General features: G+C 45.6%; 1 protein-coding gene across 1 annotated transcript in view; it reads left to right on the forward strand.

Moving 5' to 3' along the window:
- The window catches only part of D2HGDH (D-2-hydroxyglutarate dehydrogenase), a 595,031-nt gene that overhangs the window by 46,447 nt on the left and 531,240 nt on the right, over nucleotides 1–17,344 (forward strand). The window lies entirely within an intron of this gene.

The raw sequence follows: 17,344 nt of genomic DNA on the forward strand, positions 1-17,344 counted from the left end.
TCTGTAACTCTCCTCATTGCCCCCTTTTCTTGTTTTCACTCTTTTTTTTTCAGAGTGAAACACAGAAAATGGCGGCCGCCGCTTCCTGGTTTCGGCCGATTCGAATGTTTACTAAGATCTAAGAGCCAATCAGAATCGCGCTCGCGCACGCCACCGTACGCGTACCGTAAGCTTACCGTAAGCGTACGGTAAGCGTACCGTAAGCGGGCTCAGATATATATATTGATTTAAAGGCTATTTTCTCAGAATCTACTGAACAGATTTACACCAAACCTACAAAAGGCACTTCCTTGACCTAGGGACTACCTCTCTGCCAAATTTTGAGTAATTCTGTTCAGCCGTTCGGGCTGTAGCTCGTTCTAAAGGTCCTATGGAAAAATGCATGGGAAAAACGCGTTTTGGGACCCCCCTTTTATCTCAGCCCCCGCTTGACGGATCCCCCCGAGACTTTCAGGGTAGGAGCGGAGCGTAGCGCCCCACCTATTTTGAGAAATTCGCGAGGATTCGTCGACCGGCGCCAAAGTTATTCAAAATAGAATGTTGAGGTTTTCCTATGGAAACGTGGTCCTAACTATAACTACCTACTGGCGACCGCCAGTAGGTAATATATATATATATTCACTGAAAAACCATAGGTTTCACACACGTTATAGTTAGGAATTAGCATTTAAAAAACCTTGCAAATTCACTTAAAAAACCATAGGTTTCACACATGTTATAGTTAGGTGGATATTTCACTCGTAAAAAACCAATGAAATTCCCCCATTATAGTTAGTTCAGATAACTATAACTCGCGCGCCCGTAATCCACTGCTCATGACGTCACATATTACATCACTCACAACATGGTCAGTGGCATCACAGATGACATCATCCTTGTGATAGAGTGGCGGTCGCGCGAGTTATAGTTATCTGAACTAACTATAACGGGGGAATTTCATTGGTTTTTTACGAGTGAAATATCCACCTAACTATAACATGTGTGAAACCTATGGTTTTTTAAGTGAATTTGCAAGGTTTTTTAAATGCTAATTTATTTATGTATTATTATGTTTTTTATATATTTATTTTACAATAAACTACGTATTAAAAATGTTTTTTTTTTTTGGTTTTTCACCGTGCGCGCACTTAAAAAAAAATTTACTTTTTTTTTTTCTGCCTTCGGGGTCCTTCAGGGACCCCCTGACAACGGCTAGGGGGTCAGGAACTCTCTACCCTGCCCCCTTTTCACGTTCGCCACCTTCCTTTTTCACTCTCGCACTGAAATGAAACAAAATGGCGGCCGACACTTCCTGATTTCGACTGATTCGAACGTTGACTAACATGTAACCACCAATCAGAATTACGCTCGTGCACGTTAGGGTGCTCGCACGGTGCGCGCTTATAGATATTTATATGCTTTTAAATGCTATTTTCTCAGGAACTACTGAACAGATTGACACCAGACCTGCAAAAGGCACTTCCCTGACCTGAGGACTACCTCTCTGCCAAATTTCAAGTAATTCTGTTCAGCCGTTCGGGCTGTACCTTCGACTAAAGGTCCTATGGAAAAATGCATGGGGAAAACGCATTTTGGGACCCCCCTTTTTTCTCGGCCCCCGCTTGACGAATCACCCCGAGACTTTCAGGGTAGGAGCTGAACGGAGCGCCCCATTAGTTTTGAAAATTTTGCGAGGATTCGTCCACCGGCGCCAAAGTTATTCAAAATAGAATTTTGAGATTTCCTATGGAAACACGGTCCTAACTATAACTATCTACTGGCGACTGCCAGTAGATAATATATATATATATATATATATATATATATTTTTTTTACAACAAATGACGCTCGCACTCAGGAACCTTGCAGATATTTTATTCTTTAACAGAGTACCCTTCTGTTACACCGACGCGTTTCAGCCATGTCGGCCTTGTTCACGGTAGGTGACACCATATCCTGTTGCAATTTAAAGCATTTCCTATGCAACATAATACACCCCATAGGCTTCTGGGAGCTGTAGTTTTTACTTTTAGTGAGTTTTTTTAACATAAATAAAGTTTTGTGGTGAACACCTTGTAACAGAAAAAAACAATTAATTCAATTTCCCAAGGCACCAATAAAGCGTTTCGACAGTTGTCAATTGTTACATCACTTAATTGAATGAGAGTAGATTCCCCAATGTGGGTTTGAGTAAGTGGTACTACTCGAGGAATGGTATTTTCAATGTATACAACCTGAATGTTCCAGTTCTATAGTAGCCCAAATCTAAAACATACACAATGGCAACATTTTAACAATTTAACCACAGATTTCTCAATGAACCGGCATTAGTGGCCAGTTACGGTTCCCTGAGTATACCAAAGATTTTTTATGATTTTTTAAGTTATGCAGAAATCAACTTGATCAATGAATGTTTTGCACAAAAATAGGGAAAGGAAATTGCAGAGATGGGTACGTAAGCAACAGACCCTAGTGGTACAGTCCTACTAGAGGTGTACATAAAGTTCCTCGTCCAAGTTCATCCCTCTCGGGTGTTTAGTTCGAAGTCGAATAATGTATTTTGATTCGAGTTGTCTCAATTTTTTCTGACGGTCGCCCAATCTCTCATTGGTTTCGATGGAATCAATTGCAAAGAATGACATGTTCATCCAGTTGCCCTGCTGGCATGCTAGCATATGTTTTGCGGTAGCATAGGAAAGATCTTTGTTTTTGACCGCTCTGACATGTTCCAAGATGCGTTTTTTTAGCATGCAGATAGTGCTACCTATGTAGAGAATACCACAATCGCATTGAATTGCATAAATGACAAATTTGGTGGTACAGGTTATTTTATGTTTGATGTGAATAATTTTGCCTTCTGGGTCAGTAAGTGTCTTCATGTTTTTCCCAATTTTGCAGGCTTTGCAACTGTTGCATTTTCTAAACCCTACTTGTTGCTGCGTGAGCCAGTTGGATTGCGTGGGTTTGATGCCTTGAAAGTGACTCTTGGTAGTAAGGTCTCGAATGGATTGGACCTTTTTATATGCAATTGACGGTTGTTTTCCGATAATCGGCATCAAATCTTGATCCTGTTGTAAAATCGACCAGTACTTTTGGATGATTTGTCGAATTTTATACGATTCTTTGCTGTATGTGAGTATCAACCGGGGAGCAGATTGATGTTCAGTGATTGATTGATCCGATTCTAAGTGTTTCTTGACCAGAATGTCTGTTCTACTTTTGGTTTGAACTCGTTTCATACATTGATCCAAGTCTCTTCTCCTGTAGCCACGCTTTTGAAGTCTCTTGGTACATTCAAAAATTTGATCCCTCGCATCTGCATCTTTTGAACAGTTTCTTTTCATGCGGATAAACTCACCATACGGAATGCTTCTGAGTAGAGCTTTAGGATGAAAGCTATCTGCATGTAGGATACTATTAGTGGCTGTTTGCTTCCTGAATAAAGTTGTCTCAATTTGATCATTTTCAATGTAAACAGATATATCAAGGAAGTCTATTCTATGGCGGCTGGTATTGCACGTAAAGGAGAGACCAATGTTGTTATTGTTGAGACTATTGAAGTATGACATGAAATCTTTTTTATCTCCGTTCCAAATTAAAAACAGATCGTCAATATATCTTGTCCATAGAATAATTTTCTCAAGTGCTGTGTTGTTCTGTGGTCCCCATGCTATTTCCTTCTCCCACCATCCCATTGTGAGGTTAGCGTAATTGGGCGAGAAGGAAATGCCCATGGCACAGCCACATAGTTGGTGATACAGTTGATGATTGAACAAGAATATATTGTTTTTCAGACATATTTCAATCATGGTCAATAGCATGGCTGAATGTTCTAGTTCATGTATGCTTTTTTGGCGTAAAAAGTAGGCACAGGCATTCAGGCCAATCGAATGTTCTATAGAAGTATACAGTGATACTAGTATCACTGTATACTTCTATAGAACATTCGATTGGCCTGAATGCCTGTGCTATTGACCATGATTGAAATATGTCTGAAAAACAATATATTCTTGTTCAATCATCAACTGTATCACCAACTATGTGGCTGTGCCATGGGCATTTCCTTCTCGCCCAATTACGCTAACCTCACAATGGGATGGTGGGAGAAGGAAATAGCATGGGGACCACAGAACAACACAGCACTTGAGAAAATTATTCTATGGACAAGATATATTGACGATCTGTTTTTAATTTGGAACGGAGATAAAAAAGATTTCATGTCATACTTCAATAGTCTCAACAATAACAACATTGGTCTCTCCTTTACGTGCAATACCAGCCGCCATAGAATAGACTTCCTTGATATATCTGTTTACATTGAAAATGATCAAATTGAGACAACTTTATTCAGGAAGCAAACAGCCACTAATAGTATCCTACATGCAGATAGCTTTCATCCTAAAGCTCTACTCAGAAGCATTCCGTATGGTGAGTTTATCCGCATGAAAAGAAACTGTTCAAAAGATGCAGATGCGAGGGATCAAATTTTTGAATGTACCAAGAGACTTCAAAAGCGTGGCTACAGGAGAAGAGACTTGGATCAATGTATGAAACGAGTTCAAACCAAAAGTAGAACAGACATTCTGGTCAAGAAACACTTAGAATCGGATCAATCAATCACTGAACATCAATCTGCTCCCCGGTTGATACTCACATACAGCAAAGAATCGTATAAAATTCGACAAATCATCCAAAAGTACTGGTCGATTTTACAACAGGATCAAGATTTGATGCCGATTATCGGAAAACAACCGTCAATTGCATATAAAAAGGTCCAATCCATTCGAGACCTTACTACCAAGAGTCACTTTCAAGGCATCAAACCCACGCAATCCAACTGGCTCACGCAGCAACAAGTAGGGTTTAGAAAATGCAACAGTTGCAAAGCCTGCAAAATTGGGAAAAACATGAAGACACTTACTGACCCAGAAGGCAAAATTATTCACATCAAACATAAAATAACCTGTACCACCAAATTTGTCATTTATGCAATTCAATGCGATTGTGGTATTCTCTACATAGGTAGCACTATCTGCATGCTAAAAAAACGCATCTTGGAACATGTCAGAGCGGTCAAAAACAAAGATCTTTCCTATGCTACCGCAAAACATATGCTAGCATGCCAGCAGGGCAACTGGATGAACATGTCATTCTTTGCAATTGATTCCATCGAAACCAATGAGAGATTGGGCGACCGTCAGAAAAAATTGAGACAACTCGAATCAAAATACATTATTCGACTTCGAACTAAACACCCGAGAGGGATGAACTTGGACGAGGAACTTTATGTACACCTCTAGTAGGACTGTACCACTAGGGTCTGTTGCTTACGTACCCATCTCTGCAATTTCCTTTCCCTATTTTTGTGCAAACATTCATTGATCAAGTTGATTTCTGCATAACTTAAAAAATCATAAAAAATCTTTGGTATACTCAGGGAACCGTAACTGGCCACTAATGCCGGTTCATTGAGAAATCTGTGGTTAAATTGTTAAAATGTTGCCATTGTGTATGTTTTAGATTTGGGCTACTATAGAACTGGAACATTCAGGTTGTATACATTGAAAATACCATTCCTCGAGTAGTACCACTTACTCAAACCCACATTGGGGAATCTACTCTCATTCAATTAAGTGATGTAACAATTGACAACTGTCCAAACGCTTTATTGGTGCCTTGGGAAATTGAATTAATTGTTTTTTTCTGTTACAAGGTGTTCACCACAAAACTTTATTTATGTTAAAAAAACTCACTAAAAGTAAAAACTACAGCTCCCAGAAGCCTATGGGGTGTATTATGTTGCATAGGAAATGCTTTAAATTGCAACAGGATATGGTGTCACCTACCGTGAACAAGGCCGACATGGCTGAAACGCGTCGGTGTAACAGAAGGGTACTCTGTTAAAGAATAAAATATCTGCAAGGTTCCTGAGTGCGAGCGTCATTTGTTGTAAAATTGACTTCTGGCCGCTGGCTTGGCCCAACACTCGCACCCGCTGCTGAGCGATCCGAATCTAAGCCGCATTGCAGTACATATATATATATATATATATATATATATATATATTTGTATTATAAGTTGCGGGTCCAAAAACGGATACGGCGCCAGCGGATCTTAGACTGGTGCGGATGAAGGACGCCTTCTTGGGCATTTGCTAAGTTTTTGTGCAGACACTCCCGTGGCACAAATTTGCATAAGCGCAAAGGATTGCGTCTGTTTACTTTTCATCACAAAGGCCCTTCATGGCATCGCAAAACCATGCAGCTCCCCACGAGCGTCAGCACACCCGTTAGTGTATCAAGGGCTTGATGTCTTAGACTATTGGAATTTTGCAAGAATTACTTGGAAGAGTGAAGTTGCAACGATCAAATAATGGTTGGAATAAGCCACCTGCTCCAACATTCTAGCGAATGTCTTTATTGTGGCGTTCCCCTGTTTAATTTAGAGCATTACTACATCATTGACCGGAACGTTGAGATATCATTATAGCCGTTCCAGCCATGGATCGCATTATTAAAAGAAGACAAAAGAAAGTGACCCTAAATTGTGGTAGCCTTCTAACCTGCCGCAAGAGGCCATGTGGACCGTTTCTGGTCCCCTTCCTTAATTTTTGCTCTTGCCTTCAAATTAAACCTAGCATGGCGAAGCAAGGCTTTAGTAAGCGGCTTAGACCATAGCGGCAGGTTTTAAGACTATATCTTATCTGCTGTGCGCTTAGCCAGGTGGCGGTAAAGAATGCTGCTGTGATGTCCTCCTGTGCCATTGGGACAGATTGGCATAGCGTTATAAAAAGTTTAGTCTTGATATTTAATGAAAGAAGAAGTTGAAAATAGTGTTTGTAGGTGTCACAAAGTTGTTGCAGAAAATTCCTGATCTGTACAGGAAGGGAACGGACAGAGTTGCGTTTGTGGAACAGCTAACTGCTATAAATGGATGCTCCTTTCTTCATTTGAGGAAGGGCTGGAAGACGGAAACAAATACTGAAAGTTTCCGCTCCTATTCTGATGAATATTAGGATCAAAACTGTCCCGACAAGTATTGATTCCCTAGTGAACGAAATCATCTGTACAGGAAACATAAACCGTATTTTGGATACTTCGATAGTGCAGAGATGCCTAAAGGTTTGTAGGGCCTGGAAAAGCTGCATACGTTGAAACCGGGTGGTAAGACGAGGTGTTGTTCATGTCAACGCTTTCTTGGATCGCCAGGCATTAAGGGTTCATCTCAAAGTGAAACTTTCCGTTATATTCCGTAGCAAATGGATACCCAGTGGGGTGATTAGCGCGCTCTACAAATACTTATTGATAGTTTTTGCGGGAGGTCTTTCACAGCGCGTGACCCCTGGTCGAATGCCATCGTCTTGTTAGGCTCGTAGATGTGAACTGGGGAAGAGTTCCTTTGTTCAGGGAGACTAAAGACATTGTCATACATATGGTCTGTGGTCCAACATTTAAAAATTTAAAGGTAGCTGGTTGCTGCTCCTTTTGTTTCCACGCTTGCAATCTTGCCTGGTCGCTTCTCATGCACCAGCAATCAGTGTGACTCTTTTGGCAGATTGACAGTTCAGAATCTGGACCAAATATTCTGATTGAAAACTGTCTTCCTGCACAGTCTTGTGGAACCTGCAGTTTTGTGACGAGTTTTCCCAATTTTCCCTCTTGTAAAGCACTGCAGTAATCAAAATGATTGCAAATAGCACTTTGCCTCTGAACATGTAAATCACTTTCAGATAGGAAGTGGAACATCTCGCAAAGATATTTTAGGATGAAACTTCCAGAAAAATCCGTCTTGGCTCGAGCTTCAAAATCAAGGCAGTGAACACGAATACACAGTTTTGGCACAGTATGATGTGAAATTAGAGCACGGGTGCGGCTTTGCTTCGACAGAGTAAGTGCTCTGGTGATTCAGTCTGATCTGTAGTAAAACACACTCTTCGCGCAGTCTGACTATGCATAGCCATCTTGAAACTGTAATAGTGCTCATTTAGTGCAGCGCAGAAAACTGTGAAAGTAACGCTAGATTGTCTTTGCTGTGAGTTTACCAACTGGTTCTCTTAATTTTTCAATAAGTAAAAATGTGTTTGTTGCTGGGAGCCAAAGCATGAAACAAAACTATGGCTACGCTCTGTTTACCTTATTGAACTTTAACTTTCACACTGTAGTCCTCTGTCTGTTTCGGGAGCAGAGAGCAGGGAATCCGCGTGTGTTAGGAAAAGGCAGGCTGAATGTGATTGGTTGCTGATTTCGATTATGCTGATTTTTAAAGCAGTGAGTCACCCAGGATCTACTGAGCATGCTTTATTGCGAAGAATGCATCTGCCTGTGCATCTTTAGATCATTATTTTGTGGTGTTACACAGCCATATGTTTTTGTTGGAGTTGATGATGCCGAACCTTTTCTTACTGTACGTATGAATGGTTTTTACTTTTTCTGTCCGTGTGAGCTACAGTCGTCGGAAATAAGACTATACGGACAGTGTTGCGTTTATGCAGGTACTGTTCGGTAATGATGACCGTTCATCTCTTCCTTACAGGAGAGCTGGAGGAAGGCAACACAAAGGATCACAAGTATCCCCGCAGTTGTGCATAATTAAAAAAACAAAAGTAAAGTCTCAAACATGACGTGTGCTTTAGCACACGCAGTGTACGACACTCTGCATTACTTTTCTTACAGTGCACAGCTGCGGGTTTATTGGGACCCTTTGAGTTAGTATTCATGTTAATTGCAGCGCCCGTGTGTGCTGCAATTAACACAAAAACGAATTCAAAGGACCACAATCAGCCCCGCAGCTGTGCACTGTAAGAATCCTCATCTCTGGCAATGAGGAAATGGCAGTTTTTCGCGCCGCTCGTATTTTAAAAGCGGCGGCGAGAACGGTGTCGCGGGAGTGCGCGCTAAATACAGCACACTGCGCGCTTAGGGTGACTTCTGTGCGTGCGCGCAGCTTATTGGGAATAGTGCTTCTAACCCCTGTATATTCAGACCAAAGACAACAAAAAACTGAAAAAAGGAAGAAGAAACAATATTTTAGTGACATCCCTAAACAATAAAATTCAAGCAGAATAATGTTAGCCCACTCGTTCTTTCTGCTACCTTAAATAACAAAGTTATATTGTATTGGCCCCTTCAGAAAGAAATAAAAATTACTCTTTCACTCTATATTTCCTTTCTTAGAATGGCATTTAGTTTGAGGTTGTGTAGGTTTTTTTTCAGTGTTTATATGTTTACACTGGTGAGGGCTATTTGCCTTATGGTGGGGTTTTATCAATTATTATAGGTTTAAACCTAAAGCCCCACAGCCTAATCATACATATCTCCCCCTGCTTCATGCTGGGTGGGAGATCACCGCGTTCAAAGGCCTCAAGATGCACCTGCAATAGGAGGCAGGGAAGCATGCCCACAAATGCCTGATAACTCAGGAGGATACCCGTCACTCCCCGGAGATTTAGCTCTTGGTAACTGCTGCAGCGCGGAGTGGACCTCCCCCAGTGTTAGGGGCTCTTTGAGTTCTTTCTGTGCCGATTTAGGTAAGGGAGATGAGCTGTCTCACTGACTTCTGGGTCCGCGGCATATACTATCTGCAAGTGGGATTTCAGGACTCGCAGTAGCCCTACCTCTGAGTGGATCAGGCCACCAGTGGGCTCCCGCAGAGCCACAATTGCGGCAGGGGCTTGTTCTCGTCGGAGAACCCACTAACTACTCGATCTCTCCCCTTCCCTATGGAGGCATTGTCTGTATTGTGTGAGGGTGTATTTGTCGAGCCTGTCCCAAATGTCATGGATGTGTCCATATAGCTTTAACACAAGGTCGGCCTTTTGGCCCATGGAGCTCACTACTCAGTCCTGGGCACAAGAAAGAGCAGTTCCATTTCTTTCAGGTCTCCTCTCAGGTCACATACTGGAGGTTCAGTCATGTTCAGATCTTCCTTGGGTCCAGGATTGTTTTGAAGCGGCTTCCTGGAGATACACCTTTTCTCCTCCTTCTACAAAGCTTACTTGAGGCAGGCCCCCACATATACCACTATTTCATCGGCCTGAGACCACTCTGAAGAGCAGATGCAAGAGGTCATCCGGGTTGAGCATGTCGGATGTGCCATTCTCCAAGGCATTAGGCTTAGGCATCAGGAGACCGGCAACAGGGCTTGGAAGGGCCCAGATCACCATCCAAGTCTCTATGGGAGTTGTCCACACCCAAAGGGTCTGGCATATCAGGGGCTTTAGCCGGAAGAAAATCATCCTCCGTACCTCTGTTCTCCAGGGAAGGATCTAGGCTATTGTGGCCATCGGGCACAGAGAGAGATTGAGACCAAAAAGCCATTTTCAACTTAACGAAATAAAAGAATTTAGATTCACACCCTGATCAAGCCTCCTTTTGCCCCGCTCTCTGGCAGGGGGTTTATCATGCTGCCCTTGAGTCAGAGAGCACCCCAGGAACCCGGACATGTGTCTCCCGGGAGGTTGGATTCATGGTAACAATAGGAAATTTGTAGTAGTCACGTTTCCAGGCGCACAACGGCTGAGGTGACCGCATGGTGGATTGAGGTGTCCACCTCCTGACAGAATTCATCTTCGAAAGAAGAGGGACTCCTCCTTCGTGTAAGCTGCCACAGATTTCTGCATTGTGGTGCAGTTATTTAGCTGCCAACTGTATTGAAGTAGCATGGAAGGCTATGTGTGGTACTGGTACAAACCCAGTGGTGAATAGGAGCCCAGTGGGCGCATTTATGGTTCTGGGACAGTATTCACCCACTTTATCTATGGGGTAAGCAACCTGATTTCTGCCCCTGTGGTGGTTGTGGTAATAGGTTATCCCTGTGTAATGCAGACCCCAGGGGGGGCATTGATACCGAGTCAGTGTTCCTTTATTTACGAACCCGCTTGCTGGGAATTTGCCTCCAGGTACGGGGGGAGGTCAAGGCTCTGTGGGAAGTCAGTCTGCCATTTGAAGCTTTCAAATGTAAAGCCTGTGCGAACCGTCCAGGGAGCAAAGAAGAGTGTGTCTTGTGTTACTGTGCTCCCGTGAAACTGGTACCATCTGGTGGTCGGATGAACTTACGCAGCAACACAGTCCTGCTATTGAAAACAATTGAGATAAGCTCTGCGCTGAGTAAAGAGCGCTGAAACATGTTCCTGAAGTGCCTTTGAAAGGCAAAAATTTAATTATATCGGTTCAGTGCAATAAAAACATTTAAACACACTAATAGCATACTTTTACAGAGGAGAACAGGAGATACTTAACTCAAGGCTGCTGGAGCAACAATGAAAGGAGGGCATAGGAGTTCAAGAAGGAATATAAAGGACTGTGATTTCTTCCTTTCCCTATGGTGTCTGGGGAAAGTTAGTTCTTACGGTTATATTAAGGCTGCGGTACATTAATAAAGTGAAAAAAGTTGAGCATAAGCCCCGCCTCCGGACCCGACATAGAATTTCCTACACCCTTCATGTATTTTTTTTATTTTTTTAAAACCTTTATGGGAAACTCTGCATATCTCAATACTTTTCCTTTTCACTTTTGTTATCATTTACTCTGTTAACCCATGACATGGATTGTTCAATTACTTTAGTTGTTTTAATGATCTCATCTTACTCGGGATCACTCGAAATCCATAACTCTTCCTGAATTCTTTTAGAATTACTATTGACCCTTGCCTGGTCTCTAATCACTTCATTTTCTGTAGCGCAAAATTTACATGCTTTGGCTTACTACTCAAAGCAGTGAGAAACTCATCAAACTGTTCCTTACTTTTTTCCCCTGGATGTAGAAATCATACATATACTGCTGGGTTTAAATCTTTATTTCTTTCCTTTGCAAAGTCTAGTCACATTCAAAAGGATCAACAGCTCTCTTTGCTGGTACAATAGGAGGTAATGCTCTAAAATGTTCTTGTCTCTTGGAGCCAACATAATGAAAGTGTACTTTTTCCTGTTGACTGGTATCCTTTCAGCTTCAATAGCAGTTAAGTACATCAACCTCTTTCCACCTGTTCCATCACCTTTCTATTGGAGGAAGTTTTTCAGGAGGGTTAAGCGGCATTATGACTAGAAGTTATAAAATACCCTGATTAAATTGGTATGTTATGTTATGTTAAAGACATTTCTATGGCGCACGGCTACTCGAGTGTCCCGGCGCGGAAGTCAAAATGAAGCATAACTGAAAAAAATGTGAATTAGATGAAAAGCAGAGTTTTTAACCGTTTCCTAAACAGTTTAGGATCTTGGATACCACGCAATTCCTGGGGAAGGGAATTTCAGGCCTCCGCTTCCTTGTAGGTCAGGGAGCTACCCCCCATTCCTTAGAGGTGGAAACGGGGAATCACAGCCAGTAACAAAAAATTGCCACCGTAGGACTAAAAAAATGTCTAAATCAGTTCAATGGTAAAATAGAATAACACTTTGAAATTAGCATTAGAAACACAATAAGGAACATGTAATTAATGCAGGAAAACTGCAAACTATGATCGACTAACTAAGTCAATAAGCATGGCTGTACATCACCGAAACAGCTAAAGTGGCAGACCTCTCTCATTATGTTTGCATATCACAGAAGACTTGTTTAAAGAATTTTTATAGATTTTTCTCCAACTATTGCAGCATGAAATCAATGTTACATACAGTAGTCTCGTGCAAGAGAGCTAGGTAACTTAGGACAGTGCAGGAGAAGGTAGTTCTGCAGCATTTTCTTCCCTAACACCCCCACCCCGCCCCCTCTCTACCCCCACCCCTTGTCAGTGTGCCCGCGGCGGACCCCTCCCGGTGAGACATATAGTGCCCCACGCAGCCAGGGAGCCAAACTCAAAATTATGGGATAAGCCCCATCAGTGTTCTCAAAAGGACAAAGGCTGCATGCTGCCACCCACATGCATACTACTCCTGCAGCTCGACCACTCTGCACGTCTTAAGAAATTGTACGAATACCGATTTCTCTTGGAAAGTATTCAAGTGGCCTCCTCCTGAGCAGACTCCCCGGCGGTCCCAGTGGGCCCCTCCTCACTCCCCATATTCCGGGCCATGCGCGCCTGATCCCCACCCTCCTCATCCTGCTCCCCCGGGCAACGTAGCTCCTCCACCAAAGCTCCCCACACCCTAGCAGCGTCTAGCATCTTGTCATTAGAAGCACGCCTGGCCAACTGTAGACGAAGCGTCCCTCCATTCCCCGCCCAAACCAGGAAACTCGCCTTCCACCTCCTAAAGATCGGCCCTGCCCTTGCCTTCCAATGCATGGTAAGTTCCCTTTTTGCCATTATCAGCCCCAGATCAATAAATTTGCTTGTAATTTTTGTACGGGGGGTGTGCGCAAACCAAAGTAGAAGGCACGTTCCCATGTCTACTGCCAGCTCACGCTCAGTCACTTGATTCACACACGCCACCACATCTGCCCAGTAAGAGCCCAGACCCAAACAGGACCAGAACATATGTCTGAAGTCAGCCCCCTCCGCATTGCACCGAGGGCATCCCGATGAAGAGCCTCCGAAATACCGCAAAATCTTTGCCGGAGTTAAGTAGGCTCTGTGGAGAGTGTAGAATTGGACCAGTTGAAACCTAGCGTTGCGTGTGCCCTTCCAGGTTCGCCGCAACAGCTGCGACCATGCCGTCTCCGGGATAGGCCTACTAAGGTCCCCCTCCCATTTCTCCCGCAGGGTCGCCAGGGGCGCAAGCCCCTCCGTGGACAGCCGCCCATAGAGACAGGTAATGGCCTTAACGGTGCCTGCCGCCATAACGACGTACTGACATCCCAAGAACGTTGGGGGTTCCGACAGCCCCACCCTCCAATGTTTCCGAATCCCGGACACCAAGGCAGAGTGAAGGAGATAATCCCCCCTCGGCAAGTCAAAATCCCTCTGCAATTATTGGAACGGCAACAAAACCCCATCTCTATATAGGTCCCCAAGCATGTGAACCCCACATTCCTCCCAGCCCGCCAACGCTGACCAGCCTCCGCCATGTGGGAGAGCCGTACACATGCCCAAAGGAATTTCTGGGGCATATGGGACCACGAAACCCGTTCGTTTCTGACTGCGGATCCAGCAGAGCCGAAGCGTGCGCTCCTCGAGCGTAAGCTGGTCCAACCGGAGTTTTTGCTGAAGCACAATAAATGACAGCACATGTCTAGGGATGATCCTACCCTGCAGGCCCCCCCGGGCCTCTGAACTCGCGCGCCACGGCCTGTGTAAGCCATTGCAGCTGCGCTGCCAAATAATACCATTCAAAGTCTGGAGCTGCCAGCCCCCCCTCCACCCTCGGTCTCAGAGTGGCCAACGCCACCCGACGTCTGCCTGTTCGCCAAATGAACCCTGTCAGCAGTGCCCGGAGCGTCTTAAAAAAGGAAGCCGGAATCCATATCGGCAAGGTGCGAAAGAAATAAAGCAATCGCGGCAGCGCTACCATTTTCAGCAGCGCCACTCGCCCGGCCACCGACAGCGGGAGGGTGCGCCAGAACGCCATACTCCCCTTAAGCCCCCTCAGCGCGCCACCCACATTGCCCTCGAAGAGATCGTCAGGAGCGTGAAATATGCGGACGCCCAGGTATGACAGGCAGACAGGTTCCCAACGTAGGTCGGCAAGCGCCAAGGGCGCCTGGGTCCCAGGGGACAGAGGAAACAGGCAAGTCTTAGCCCAGTTAACTTGCAACCCCGAGAAGTAGCCGAACTCCCGGAGCAGGAGTCTAGCGCCCCGCAAAGAATCCCGCGCATCTGCGAGATACAACAAGAGGTCATCCGCGTACAGGGATATGTGGTGTAGCTCTCCACGCAGCGGAACCCCCTCATAGAAACGTCCCTTAGGAGCATGCGCCGCTAAGGGCTCGATCGCCAAGGCAAACAAAAGTGGGGACAACTAACAACCCTGACGAGTGCCTCTCTCTACCCGACAAGCCACTGAGATAGTACGTTCTGTGCGGACTCTAGCTGTGGCAGAACGATATAACAATCTGGTCCAGCGCACGAAGTGGTCCCCCAGGCCGAACCCCTTCAGCACCCGAAACAGATACGGCCACTCCACGCTATCGAATGCCTTTTCGATATCCACCGACAGTACCACGGCCTCCGATGGGCCCTCCTCCCGGTCCCCCATGATCCGCACTAACCTTCAAATGCATGCTGCGGTATTCCTCTTGGGAATGAAACCCGATTGATCCGGATGTACCAATGCGCCCATGTGGCCCATGAGTCGCGTGGCCAAGATCTTACTAAGGATCTTATAATCCACCGAGAGCATGGAGAGCGGCCGGTACGCCGACCTGGAGGATGGGACCCCATCCTTCTTCAGCAACGGTACAATGATCGCCTCCCTTAAAGTACCCGGTAGCTTACCCACGTCCCACACCTCCCTATACACCGCCTGCAGACGCGGAGCCAAGGTATCCAAATATGCGGCATAGAACTCCACTGGGAGCCCATCCACCCCTGGGGTCTTTTTCCGAGCCATGTGCTTAACTGCCGCTCTGATTTCTCCTATAGAGATCTCCGCCCCCAGTTCAGAACCCTGCTCCGGATCCAATTGTGGCAACTCAGCAGCTTCTAAGTAAGCGTCCAGCCCGTCGGGCAGGGCCCACATTCTACTCTGATACAGCAGAAAGTAATAGTCCAGGAATTGGTCTTTGATCTCCCTTTGCGAGTAAACTAGGCCCCCATATCACAGAAGACTTGCATTAACTAGGAAGCATTGAGAAACTTTAAGAATTTTGATGAATAAGACAGTCATCTAGAAATAACCAGGATAATAATTTCATGCTTGTCAGTAAATTGCATCCCTCGCCACACAGCTCCGCCTGGTAGCTGTTGCCCCCTGACCGTTTCAGGTCCTTAGTTCGAGGCCCTCTTCCACCTGCAGGCACCCGCCTGTGCCTCATCCCTAGTGGTCCAGTGGGGAGCATCTCTGCTCTGCTGGTGCTCTCTGCCCTATGTTTTTCTGCTTTCTGCCTTTCTGCTCCTCTGCTCTGTTTTCACCTATTGCTTTTTTTCCCACTTTCTCTAAAATATCAAATTTTTTTTTTGTGCCGTTTATTCCCTTCCGTGCCTTGCCACTGCTCGTCCCCCACAGCCCGCCCCCCCCCCGACTGGCTCAGTGCTGTTTCCCGCTTCTCACCTCCTAGCTGTTCCCAATCACTACTTAATGGCAGCCTCTGGACGGCCGCGTTGCTGGCGCACCAAAGGCAAACCTGTCTGCGCCCGCCCACGCCTGGATCGCACCCTTCGCCACAGACCCCGGTCCTCAGACCATCCACCGATACGACTACAGCACCCTCCATGTACTCCACTCCAGACGGTCCACCGCCTGCCACCTTGCATCACTGAAGAACACCCATGTCCAGTTTACCGCACAAACCACAAGAACCAGACCGACCACCTCAGATGCATTCTACTCAACACCTGCTCCATCGGAAGACACGCATGGAGACAGGGTCGGACTGGGAACCACAACCGGCCCTGGCAAAGTGCTCGCCCGCCAAACGGGGGGGGTTGTGGTGCCGCCGACCTCTTTGCCAGGACAGGTTTTCAGCCGATTTTGTTACAGGGCCGATTTTGCAGGCCCTGTAACAAAAACGCCCCCCAGGGGACCAAAACCGTCCCCCACCCGTGCGGCCCACCGGGGGATTGCCCTGTGCCCGCTATGGCCAGTCCAGCCCTGCGTGGAGATCAGGGACCTTCAGCAAAGCCATAGCCAACTACATCGCTCACTACGCTCTCTCCACAATGGACTATATCCTACTCAGAAACCTCAATTTCTACATGTACAATCTCAACTACAACACCTAATCTCTACTGGAGAACGTTGCCACCATCGAACTCAAACAACTGGTCACAATTCCAACCTACTTAGCAGGACACACACTCGACCCCTTCTTCTCTGCAAGCAACAACATATCCGTCAGCCACATCTCCAAACCACACTGGACCACCTTCCATTGCGTCCACTTCTCCTTCACCAAACCCACCGTACACAACCATGCCCACTGCGATCCTCACAGAAGCTGGAACAAGGTCAACGAAGACCAGCTCACCACCTCCCTCAGTAAAACCCCACCACCGACATCGAAGGACGCCAACACCTCAACACGAAACCTCAACCGCTGGATCTCCAACTGTGCCAACACACTAGCTTCCTTCAGGAAACCCTCAGTCAAGCAACCCTCCAAGAAAGCCAGCTGGTTCTCCCCACCCTCCAAGAGGCCAAGCACACCTGCAAACGTCTCGAGAAAAGATGGAGGAGCAGCAAGATCATGACAGGCCATGCGAGGGAGGGAGGGTGGTTGTGGAAAAGATTTTTTTTCCTTTTCTTATTTTAGCTGGCACTGCATGCCTGAAGGGGAATAGCAATGTGTGTCACCACTGAGCTCCTAGAATAGAACGAACTGTCATTGATATATGG

Source organism: Triturus cristatus, chromosome 11 (genome assembly GCF_964204655.1).
Source record: "Triturus cristatus chromosome 11, aTriCri1.1, whole genome shotgun sequence".
NCBI lineage: Eukaryota > Metazoa > Chordata > Amphibia > Caudata > Salamandridae > Triturus > Triturus cristatus.